At 45.6% G+C, this 10305-nt stretch overlaps 1 protein-coding gene and 1 long non-coding RNA gene across 3 annotated transcripts in view; one reads left to right on the top strand and one right to left on the bottom strand.

Annotated features, from left to right (window-relative positions):
- AGAP2 (ArfGAP with GTPase domain, ankyrin repeat and PH domain 2) overlaps nt 1-10305 on the top strand; it is a 125020-nt gene that overhangs the window by 12284 nt on the left and 102431 nt on the right. The window lies entirely within an intron of this gene.
- Nucleotides 6675-8566, bottom strand: LOC310671759. The gene is made up of 2 exons (XR_014508158.1): nt 8090-8566; nt 6675-6916 (listed from the first exon to the last, which is right to left on the bottom strand). It is a non-coding gene; the product is annotated as an uncharacterized lncRNA (long non-coding RNA).

Here is a 10305-nt window from a genome sequence, read left to right as displayed (position 1 = left end):
TCTGTAAATCCGGGACTGTCCCTGGAAAATAGGGACACTTGGAAGGTCTGAAATATTAAAACTGCTCTATTGTATTAATTCAAGAAAACAGTTGCATTGCTCGTGGCTCATCTGGTCATTATTAACACGGTTGAATTTGGCTTTGGCTAGCAGCTACTCATAGAGTTGTATATACAAGAACTGGTCTGCCCCTGAGTTAGCTTGCTGTGTTGGCATGAACTTGCTTTGCTGAGAGCACACAAGTATAGCTGGAAGTCAGCAGGGATTTCTGCGTAGGTGAAAGCACCCGTAAAAACCACTGGATTCTTTCTGGGTTCTGCAAGTAGGGTTTGCCAGCTGACCAGAAGGAAAACTGGAATGGCCTGCTGTTGTGTCTTTAATAGCTCTGGATATACAGGATTAGCAAGTGATAATATTTATTTACTTCCATGCCTGTGCAAAGCTTCCCCTGCTGATTCCTGCCTGAGCTACAGAGGTTCAAAAAGTGGGCAACCCTATCTGCCAGATAGGCAGATTATAGGCTATGATGGAGTTGATATGAGACCTACAATGACTCCCCTAACATGTGTGTGTATGTTTGTTTTTTGTTTTTTACATCCCTACTGCAGAAATGTGAATTTGGCATTTTTCCAGTACTTTTCAGTCTTGGAGGTTGGAGAGGCTGCATGTAGATTCTTACATTATTTCTAAAAAACAATTCTATACCTGCTGTTCAATTCAGTATTTGAACGCCGTTAGTTTGAATGTTGAGCATGTGCAGTTGTAATGTGTTTAATATGAAATTCATTGGTGCTATAACGTTTTCTAGGCTGGCGACAGTCACAAGATGCAAAGCCTATCATTTGTTTGATTTAGCTATTTTTAAGTGTAAAACGAGTTCTGCTTTTTTTTTTTTTTTAAGTCCACCTCAAACTGTACAGGAACTTTTACTTTGTTAATTATACTAATGGAACTTGATATTTGACTTTGCTTAAAAGCAACTGATGCAGTCTTTTAAAAAAGACAAGGGTTGTGCAAATATGTGTACACTGTTAAATCAAAATTCAGAAGTGTTAATTGGAATATTTCAACTTTATTTGATTCAAGAAGGGATATTGGCCCTCCTGTCAGAGCTGCCCTTTCTGTGCAAGTGTGTGTGTGTGTGTGTGTGTGTGTGTGTGTGTGTGTGTGGAGGGAACACAATATCCATTTCCATTTGTGTGTTTTTTAAAAGAATAATACTGAGATCTTGCACAAATGTTATTTTTCCAGACTAAGGTTCGCACAAGAGTGATAAAGAGGTCTTGTACAAAGTGCCTCTATTAAAAACCGAAACAAAATAAAGCCTCGTGCATGTGCCACAATTGATCGCCCAGTTAGTCTCCCAAATGCACGGAGTGGAGATTTGGAGCTACAGCTCCTCCTACCTAACCTGGTGGTTGTTGTAATTCAGATGTGCCTTTGCCATGCAACAGTTGGTGGAAATGGACACAATTATATTGTGTGGACCGCCAGAAACAAAATGGCTTAGGTGAGGAGCAGATGGAGGCAGGGCTGTGGCATCAGAAATATATTTGATCACCCCCTGCCCCTTGGAAATGCCACCCCCTGTCTATATTACAGCCTCATAGCCACAGCTGGCTGTTTGCCTATAGCAGGGATGTAGAACTTGTGACTCTCCAGATGTTGAACTACAATTCCCATCATCCCAGAGTATTGGGCCATGCTGGCTGAGGCTGCTGGGAGTTGCAGCCAGAATTCAACAACACTGAGAGGGCCACAAATTCCTCGTCGCCAGCGGCAGAGCTGCCATTTGACATTGTTCTTAAGACAGAGGTCCTGTGCTTTCAACAGCTGCTGAACCAGAAGTCTGCTGTGATGCAGCGATGGAGAAATCTTCCCTTGTTGAACTTTTTCTGCCAGTTATGTAGCCATTACAGACTCAGAGCCGCAGCTGGATATGTTGATATTGCAGATTTCCTGTGGTCCGTATGGTAGGCAGTTAAATGTTCTGATGGTGTGCTGTGCATTATCAGACGTAATTCAGGTCCAGAACCCAAGTAAAACCTGCTCAGACGCCTAACTCCTTGTCCTGTCCTTTATCTGAAGTGGCAGGTTGTAGTTTGGAAAACATGGACCAGAAATGTGGATCTGGACTCTAGTTTGCCGATAGTTCCTGTTTCTGCAGAAATCTGCTCAAGGGACAATTTCTAGAAGACCCTAGCAAAAGCAGCTGGAAATCCAGTGACGAGCTCTGACACCCAAGACTCTATTGCACTACAGCTTGATATTAAAGTGGATGTTGTGCACAGCTAGCTAAGGGAAAGGTAGGGTTGCTAACTGACTAGGGTCATTCCAGCCTGACATGCCTTTGACATTGACTTGAAATTGGTTTTTCACAGCATGGATATCAGCACTATCGCCTGCTAGGATCTGCACATCACATTGCTGTTAAAGGCAATAGCTATAGGGATGCACATTCCGGTGTGGGGAACAAACCTCACTTCACATATGCACTCGTAGAGGCTGATCTGGTGGTGAAGGATCAGGAAGGAGATATTGGAGTACTTGTGGTGGACAGCTCGATGAAAATGTCGACCCGGTGTGCGGCAGCTGTGAGAAAGGTGAATTCCATGTTATCGATCATTAGGAAAGGGATTGAAAACAACAAGAACCACCTGCCAATATCATAATGCCAATGTACAAATTTATGGTGAGACAACACTTGGAATACTCTGTACAGTTTTGGCTGTTGTATCTTCAAAAAGATTGTAGAGCTGGAAAAGGTTCAGAGACGGGCAACCCAAATGGTCACAGTACTAAACCAACTCTCCTCTCAGGAATGATTACAACATTTGGGGCTTTGGTGAGTAAAGGGGTTGGGGGTGCGATAAAGATGCATAAAGAATTTTCCATGATGCAAAGGAAGTGGACAGAGAGATGTTTTTCTCCGTCTCCCATCATACTAGAACTGAGACCATCCAGTGAAGCTGAACGTTGGAAGAGTCAGGACCGACAAAAGAAAGAACTTCTTCAGACAGCACATGGCCCCTCCCTGGTTCTTGGCTTTCTTGCAGGCATTACCTGCAACTTGTCACTGATGCAATAATGGTGCATTAAAAAGGTAAAGGGACCCCTGACCATTAGGTCCAGTCCTGACCGACTCTGGGGTTGCGGCGCTCATCTTGCTTTGTTGGCCATGGGAGCCAGCGTACAGCTTCCGGGTCATGTGGCCAGCATGACTAAGCCGCTTCTGGCGAACCAGAGCAGCGCATGGAAACGCCATTTACCTTCCCGCCAGAGCAGTACCTATTTATCTACTTGCACTTGATGTGCTTTCGAACTGCTAGGTTGGCAGGAGCAGGGACCGAGCAACAGTAGCTCACCCTGTTGCGGGGATTCGAACCCCCGACCTTCTGATCGGCAAGTCCTAGGCTCTGTGGTTTAACCCACAGCGCCACCCGCGTCCCTTTTAATGGTGCATTAGTGGTGGATTTATACTGGGCCGCACACATCATTCCCCTTTATCAGCTGTTCTGTGATGCTTCCCTAATGTTACCATATTGCTGCCGTCTGGAGAGATATTCTTACACTGTGGCACCACAAAAGCAGGAACAAAAAACAAAAAATCCCAGGAACATTTGTGATGTGAAAAGTTGCACAATTTTGGGCATGCACATACCGCAAGAAAAGCAGCATGACTGCCTCAAAGCGTTTGCAGACACGAATTGAACTGAAAATGCAAATTGCATGTAACCACCCTGATAACACCATGAGTGCAAGTCATGATGAATGCTTAATAAAAAGGATGCCTGCCTGCAGGGGACCACATACTTAAAACTGTGGAATTTGTATCGGCCATCAGCTTGGATGGCTTTAAAAAGGAGTCAAACAGATTCAGGGGGGGAAAGGCTATAAATGACTATCTGTCACGAACCCCAAACAGGTGCTTCACCTCCTTCATGGTATTAAGGTTGCCAACTTTTTACTTTTCACCCTGCTCCTATGCCTTTAATAGCAGCCTGATGTGTATAAATTTAAGCAACTGACGCTTTTCCTTACATGGGGATAAAGAGCTGGGGAAAGCTTCTTCCCCTACTTAATTTCTGATTACCATTCTTTTTTCATTTTTTAAGTCAGAGGAGTAAGGCTAGTTTTAAAAAAAAGCTGGCAAACTTCCATTGCAACGGCTTACTTTGATTTAACTTTTCAGCACCATTCCAGGAATTCCTGCCTTGCTTGTTTAACATAAAGCAAGCATACCTATTTTTCTCTGTCAAATCCTTAAGCACATGATTGTACTTCTATGTAAAAATAGCAGGAAGTGGCTTGCTAGGCCATTATGTAGATATGGGTTAAGGGAGAAGGGCATCATGAGGCCTCAGTTTTTCAGGTTGCAACCCACAGCTGCTGAGCACTGTGGTTTTCCTGCCAGACACAGCTTCCTGCATCGTGTACTACTGATTTGACAAGCTATCTTTTTTCCTCTCCCACCCTCAAATGTCTAAATGTAGGGTTTTCTGTGTAGAAAAAAACCCAAGTGATCATTCTTCATTGATTCTAGAATAAAAAAAAGTAGAGACATCACCTTGCCAACAAAGGTCCGTATAGTTAAAGCTATGGTTTTCCCAGTAGTGATGTATGGAAGTGAGAGCTGGACCATAAAGAAGGCTGATCGCCGAAGAATTGACGCTTTTGAATTATGGTGCTGGAGGAGACTCTTGAGAGTCCCATGGACTGCAAGAAGATCAAACGCATCCATTCTTAAGGAAATCAGCCCTGAGCGCTCACTGGAAGGACAGATCCTGAAGCTGAGGCTCCAATACTTTGGCCACCTCATGAGAAGAGAAGACTCACTGGAAAAGACCCTGATGTTGGGAAAGATGGAGGGCCCAAGGAGAAGGGGACGACAGAGGACGAGATGGTTAGACAGTGTTCTTGAAGCTACCAGCCTGAGTTTGATCAAACTGCGGGAGGCAGTGGAAGACAGGAGTGCCTGGCGTGCTCTGGTCCATGGGGTCACGAAGAGTCGGACATGACTGAACGACTAAACAACAACAACAACATTGTGTGTATGCAGCCTCTGGGAATCAACTTGAGATGCCCATCAAACACATGCCCCTCGGAAGCACTGGCGGCCAACCTTTGGTCCTCCAAATGTTGCTCATCCATTGGACACACCGGCTGGGGCTCATGGGAGTTGGAGTCCATTGGCATCTGGAGGGCCACAGTTTCTCCCCTCCTGCTCTAAAGGAGAACCAGGTTGGATCGGATCAAGTCATTGCTCTCAAGAAATGACTTCCATTCACTCAACCGAACTTCCCTCCTCCCCTGGCCGCCCTATATGCTCCAGAGGGTTGAGGACAACCCTAGAGCAGATTTTGGGAGGGTACAGGGTAGGGGGACAGATAGGGAGGAACAGGAGGGGAAGTCCCATTGTGTAAGTGGAAGTTGTCCCAAGAGTACAACCCACAATCTTCAGATGTCTCTGTTCATGGTAGGCGGGTCCACTGACATCCTTCTTCAGGCTGTATTTGGCCCAGGGAAGTCTGTAGAGTGTGATACTCTTAATCTTAGGGTTGTGGGTTCGAGCCCTACATTGGGCAAAAGATTCTTGAATCATAGGGGGTTGGACTAGATAACCCAGTCCAATTCTATGATGGGTGTTGCTATTCCCTCTTCCACTGCCTGTGGTGGAACTCCTTTTGTACAATCCTTTGCTAGGCCTTAAAGTCAGAGGCACCTGAACCCTGAGCTGGCTGAAAGTTTCCCCCTGTACCTGCAACTTTGTGGAACAGCAAAGAATGTTGTTTCCTTATGAATAGCTAACTGTGCCCAATATATACAGTTTCTAGAATTTGTGCTGCTCTGCATGGCATGAAAGTCCTCCATTTAGGAAATATGCACAACCCATGCTGCATACCCTGAAACCAAATATGGACAGAAGGTTTATCAGCATTTACTGGATGTTCTCTGATTTGCTGTAGATTAGCAGAAGTCCTGAATCCTAATTTTTCCCTTCTAAAGTGGACGGGAGATATGAAGGAAGCTTGTGGTGGGGCAACAGGGCAGGGGACCAAGGGTAGGGGTTGGGATACTGCCAGGGAGACAAAGTCCATCATGACTCCACGTACATCGATCTCCCGCAGACACGCAGTATCAGCAATTAGCGACACAAGCTCCAGAAATAGCTTGCCACATTCCAGAGCCGATGCACGCTCTTATCAGCAGATAATGAACAGCGAAAGATGCACTCAGGAGAGCGTTATTTACAAGTTTATTTCTGCGTTGATCAGAGCAAAGAAAAACATGACTGCCTGCTTCAGTGTTCCGGCACCGAGAGAGAGAAACGAAAGAAAAGACACAACATAAACATCCTGTGAAACAGGAAATATGCAGGCTGTGACACAAACATCCTGCTCCCTTTTAAGGTGGAACGGAAATATCCTAACAGGTTTTGTGTGGCAGGACTGTGAGCTCAGCTCTGATTCTGAAAACAAGTTCCTGCACTGAGCATGTTCTCAGAGGCACTCTTGTTCTGTGAATCTGTTAGCATGCTTCCCCGCCCCTGCCACCTCAGTATTTTGCATTTGGTTGTGCTAGGTAGGTCTCAGGGTTCTGGTAAAAAACAAAATAGATGCTATAAGCCTGAAGTCTCCCCACCCTCACAAAAAAACTTGATACAAAAACAGAAGAATTGTCAGAGTTTGTTCAGTCACAATAAAAGAGGAAGTGAGAGAATGAGCAGAAGGCTAGTGAAGAACTCTCCCCTTGGCCTTCATTAAATGCTTTTTTGTGTTATTGATGGTCTGAGGAAAAGGAGAGAGAAATCTGTATGTCTGTAAACACTAGAGTTGTCAGAATTTCTTTTAATGAAAAAAGGAGATATCTTGGAGTTATGGTATCTGCACAAGTGAGTTCTAGAAGCCAGAATGTTCTGAAACAAAAGTACGTCCAAATGTTCAGTGGCAATGCCGCTGCGTTCTAGAATAAAGAGCATTTACATAAAATAATGGACATCTGGCAACCCTGACTCAGGGCCAGGCGAATGGAACAGGAAGTGCCCACAAGAAATGACAAAGTCACCATCCCCAATTCATCAAAGCTGTAGCTAATTGGAAGTGCAATGCTGTGCATGGATATGGTCCTCTCAGGCTCAGTCTTTGGCATCGGCTAGGAAAGACCTCTCTGCCTGCAATGTTGGGAAGCCACTCCTAGCCAGAGTATGTGGATGACGGGTAGCCAACGTGGTGCCCTGCACATGTTGTGGAATCCCAACTCCCATCATCTCTGACCATTGACCTTGCTGGCTGGGAGTGATGGGAGTCCAACAGCTTATATAGGGTACCACATTGGCTACCCCTGAGACAGACGATGGTCTGATTCAGTTTAAGCGATCTCCTTTATTTGAAGCTCAGTCCATTTGAACAACGGAGAGCATAAATTGAAGGGCTAGGCAGAGCAGGACTCTGAGAGGGTCTCTAGGAAGGCTACCATGCCCTTCTTCCTTGGTATGGCATTCTCTTTTGGATGTCACATTGCTTTATTGGCACCATTAGAAACATTGCCGCGTCTCCAACCCCAATGTCCAGCCTGGACACTGAGGGCCACCTCTGAGGACCTTCTGGTGGTTCCCTCACTGCGAGAAGTGAAGCTACAGGGAACCAGGGAGAGGGCTTTCTCAACAGTGGAACCCTTCCTGTGGAACAGCCTCCCACCAGATGTCAAGGACTTTTAGAAGACATCTGAAGGCAGCCCTGTATCGGGATGTTTTTAATGTTTGGTGTTGTATTATAGTTTTTATATGTGTTGGAAGCTACCCAGAGTGGCTGGGGCAACCCAGCCAGATGGGCGGGGTATAAATAATAAAATTATTATAAAGCTGTGAATCAGGATAATTCTGTGTTATATGGGGTGACTGGTCCCTGCTGTCCTGAGCATGCTTTACTCTAGACGTGCATTTTTATACCCATTACGTGGCATTGCAAAATTCGGAGGAGTGTGAATTTAGAAGGGTGGCTGTTTCAGTTCATGTACTGTTTTGGAAAGCATGAATTCGGCAGTTTTGACTCCAGATGTGAACTGAATTGAATTCTTCCCCTGTCCGTACCTGCATTACACTGAACTGGTCACCTGCCATTTCGGACATCGGCACATTTCTTGGTAGAGCCTGTCTGCCACCCTCCTTGGCAAGCATCTCCTGCCACGTCTCTTCCTGCTCCCCTTTCCCAGCCTCATGAATGGTCGTGTGACTCAGGACTCCTGCCACCTCCCCTTCTCTCTGTAGCTGCCACCTCACTCCACCCCTCTGCCCCCAGCTGTTCTCTAAACCCCAGGCTGACACACATGTAATGCCAGGGTGGTTTTATGCTAGTTCCCTCTCCTCCCCAAGAAGTCTAGGCCACTGCGCAAGTACAGCCTAGCGCTTTCGCAGTGCCTGCCACCTTACAGCCAGCGGCATCACCCGTTCAACCCTGTCCTCACTGGAAGGCACACGTGTATCTCTCCCCCCCCCCCCATCTTTCTCCTTGCCTGCCACCCCAGACCTTGCTGCATCTGCTGCTCTAGACAATTGCTGCCATCTCCCACATAGCAACCCAGCATTCTGCTGCCATGACAACAGGACAGCGTGGGAAGGATGGAGGGTTGCTAGGGATGCGATGTGGCACCTTTCTTGGAGTTGATTATAGCCAAAGCATAGGTGGTATAGTACCTTTAGCCCCGTGGTGGTAGGACCCTCAGTTAGGACGCCCTTCAGGTGAAGCATGAAATGACTTGCATGTGCTATTTCCAGACCCTAGCAGGCTGGGTTAAGTGGGTAAAATTCCAAATGCCTGTACTTTTAAGGCAAGGCAAGATTATGTGTTCTGGTCCTGTCTTCATAAGCAGGGCTGAGGCACTTCTGCCTGAGTGAAGTTAGTAGGCTGTATGTGGTCCCAGCCTGACATTTTGATATTCCAAAACTGTGCAAAACAGCACACATAGCTCAGAAGATGTACACATGCAAAAGATCCCAGGTTTGGTTTCTGGCATCTCCAGTGACAAGGGTCAAACTCTGATGGGCCAAAGTCATTTCTTTCCTGGCTCCTCCTTTGGGTGGTGCTTCCTGAATAAAAACCCTTGAACTTCCTAAAATCAATTAGTTTCCTCTCCTTCTGAGTTTGTGAGTGAGTGTTTGAGGATGTGATGGGAATATCCTGTAGACCTCTAGCAAGTCAGAGTAGAAAAGTCCTGCTGTAAGGCAGCTTTCTGCATTCTAAAAGGGGGCAACTATTGTCCTTATCATTTGTATGTGAACATCCATAAGGAATATTTGTGTCTTCTGACAGCAGAGGAGAATGATGATCTTGAAGATCAGTAGGTCTGGCCAGCCCAGCACCCCTGGCATATCCATTCTGATGTTCTTCCGTCTTCCAGCTATAAGATAATACATCTTCTGCACTTATATCCCTGAAACACCATGCCCTTTAGTTCATATTTCCCTTTGTGAGAATAGTTCCATATTGTCTGAGAACCTGGCTCTTGGAAGCACTATATAAAGCACATAAAGTAGGAAAATAAAGGCTGATTGTCTTAATCTGCATAATTTATTCTGAGCACTATTTCCTCTACCTCCCCTTCTAATTTGTGCAGCATGAATACAGCTCTGGATTCTGGGATTTTGAAGGGGGGGGGGGAGAGAATCCCCTCTTGCTAGCTTAGCTCTGCCCATTAGGATACCAACCATGAAGCTGCACAAACACCATACTTTTAAAGCACAAGTTCTGGGAATTGGAGTTTACCTAATGTTGCCATATTTCAAAAAGTGAAAATCTGGACACACAAAAATGACATTTTTGAGGAAATTCAGCAAAATCTAGACTTGTCATGTCCTGATTTTCCTGGAAATTTCAGCGATTTCTGCCCAGACACTGCTTCCGACTGCCATATTCCAGGTATGTCCAGGAAATTCCAGACATATGGCAACCCTAAAATTACCCATCACAGAGCTACAATTGCCAACTCCTTTAGCCAACTACAGCTCTCAGGGGAAGTCAATCTGACAAGGCATTGGCTCCCTTAGAGCTGGCTCTCCCTTTTATTTATTTTATTTTTTTGCAGCCATAACCACAGAAACCATGGTTGGTTCACTAGATGGAGCTGCAAAATTTGGCTTGCCTGGCTGCATCCTGTGGCCTGCTGTGTGGGCTTCATTCCCTCCTGGTTTCATCGTCTGCTTCCATCAGATGTGCCAATGGGACACGGAAGGGAGCAAGGAGGGGAAAGAGCATGCAAGGCTGCTAAATGAATTAATTCCCCAAACAAAATAGTTCTGCAGCATGAATA

Source organism: Podarcis tiliguerta, assembly GCF_965153285.1.
Source record: "Podarcis tiliguerta genome assembly, chromosome: 2".
NCBI lineage: Eukaryota > Metazoa > Chordata > Lepidosauria > Squamata > Lacertidae > Podarcis > Podarcis tiliguerta.
The sequence above is the reverse complement of the archived record's forward strand: the minus strand, read 5'-3'. Positions and strand labels throughout refer to the sequence as shown.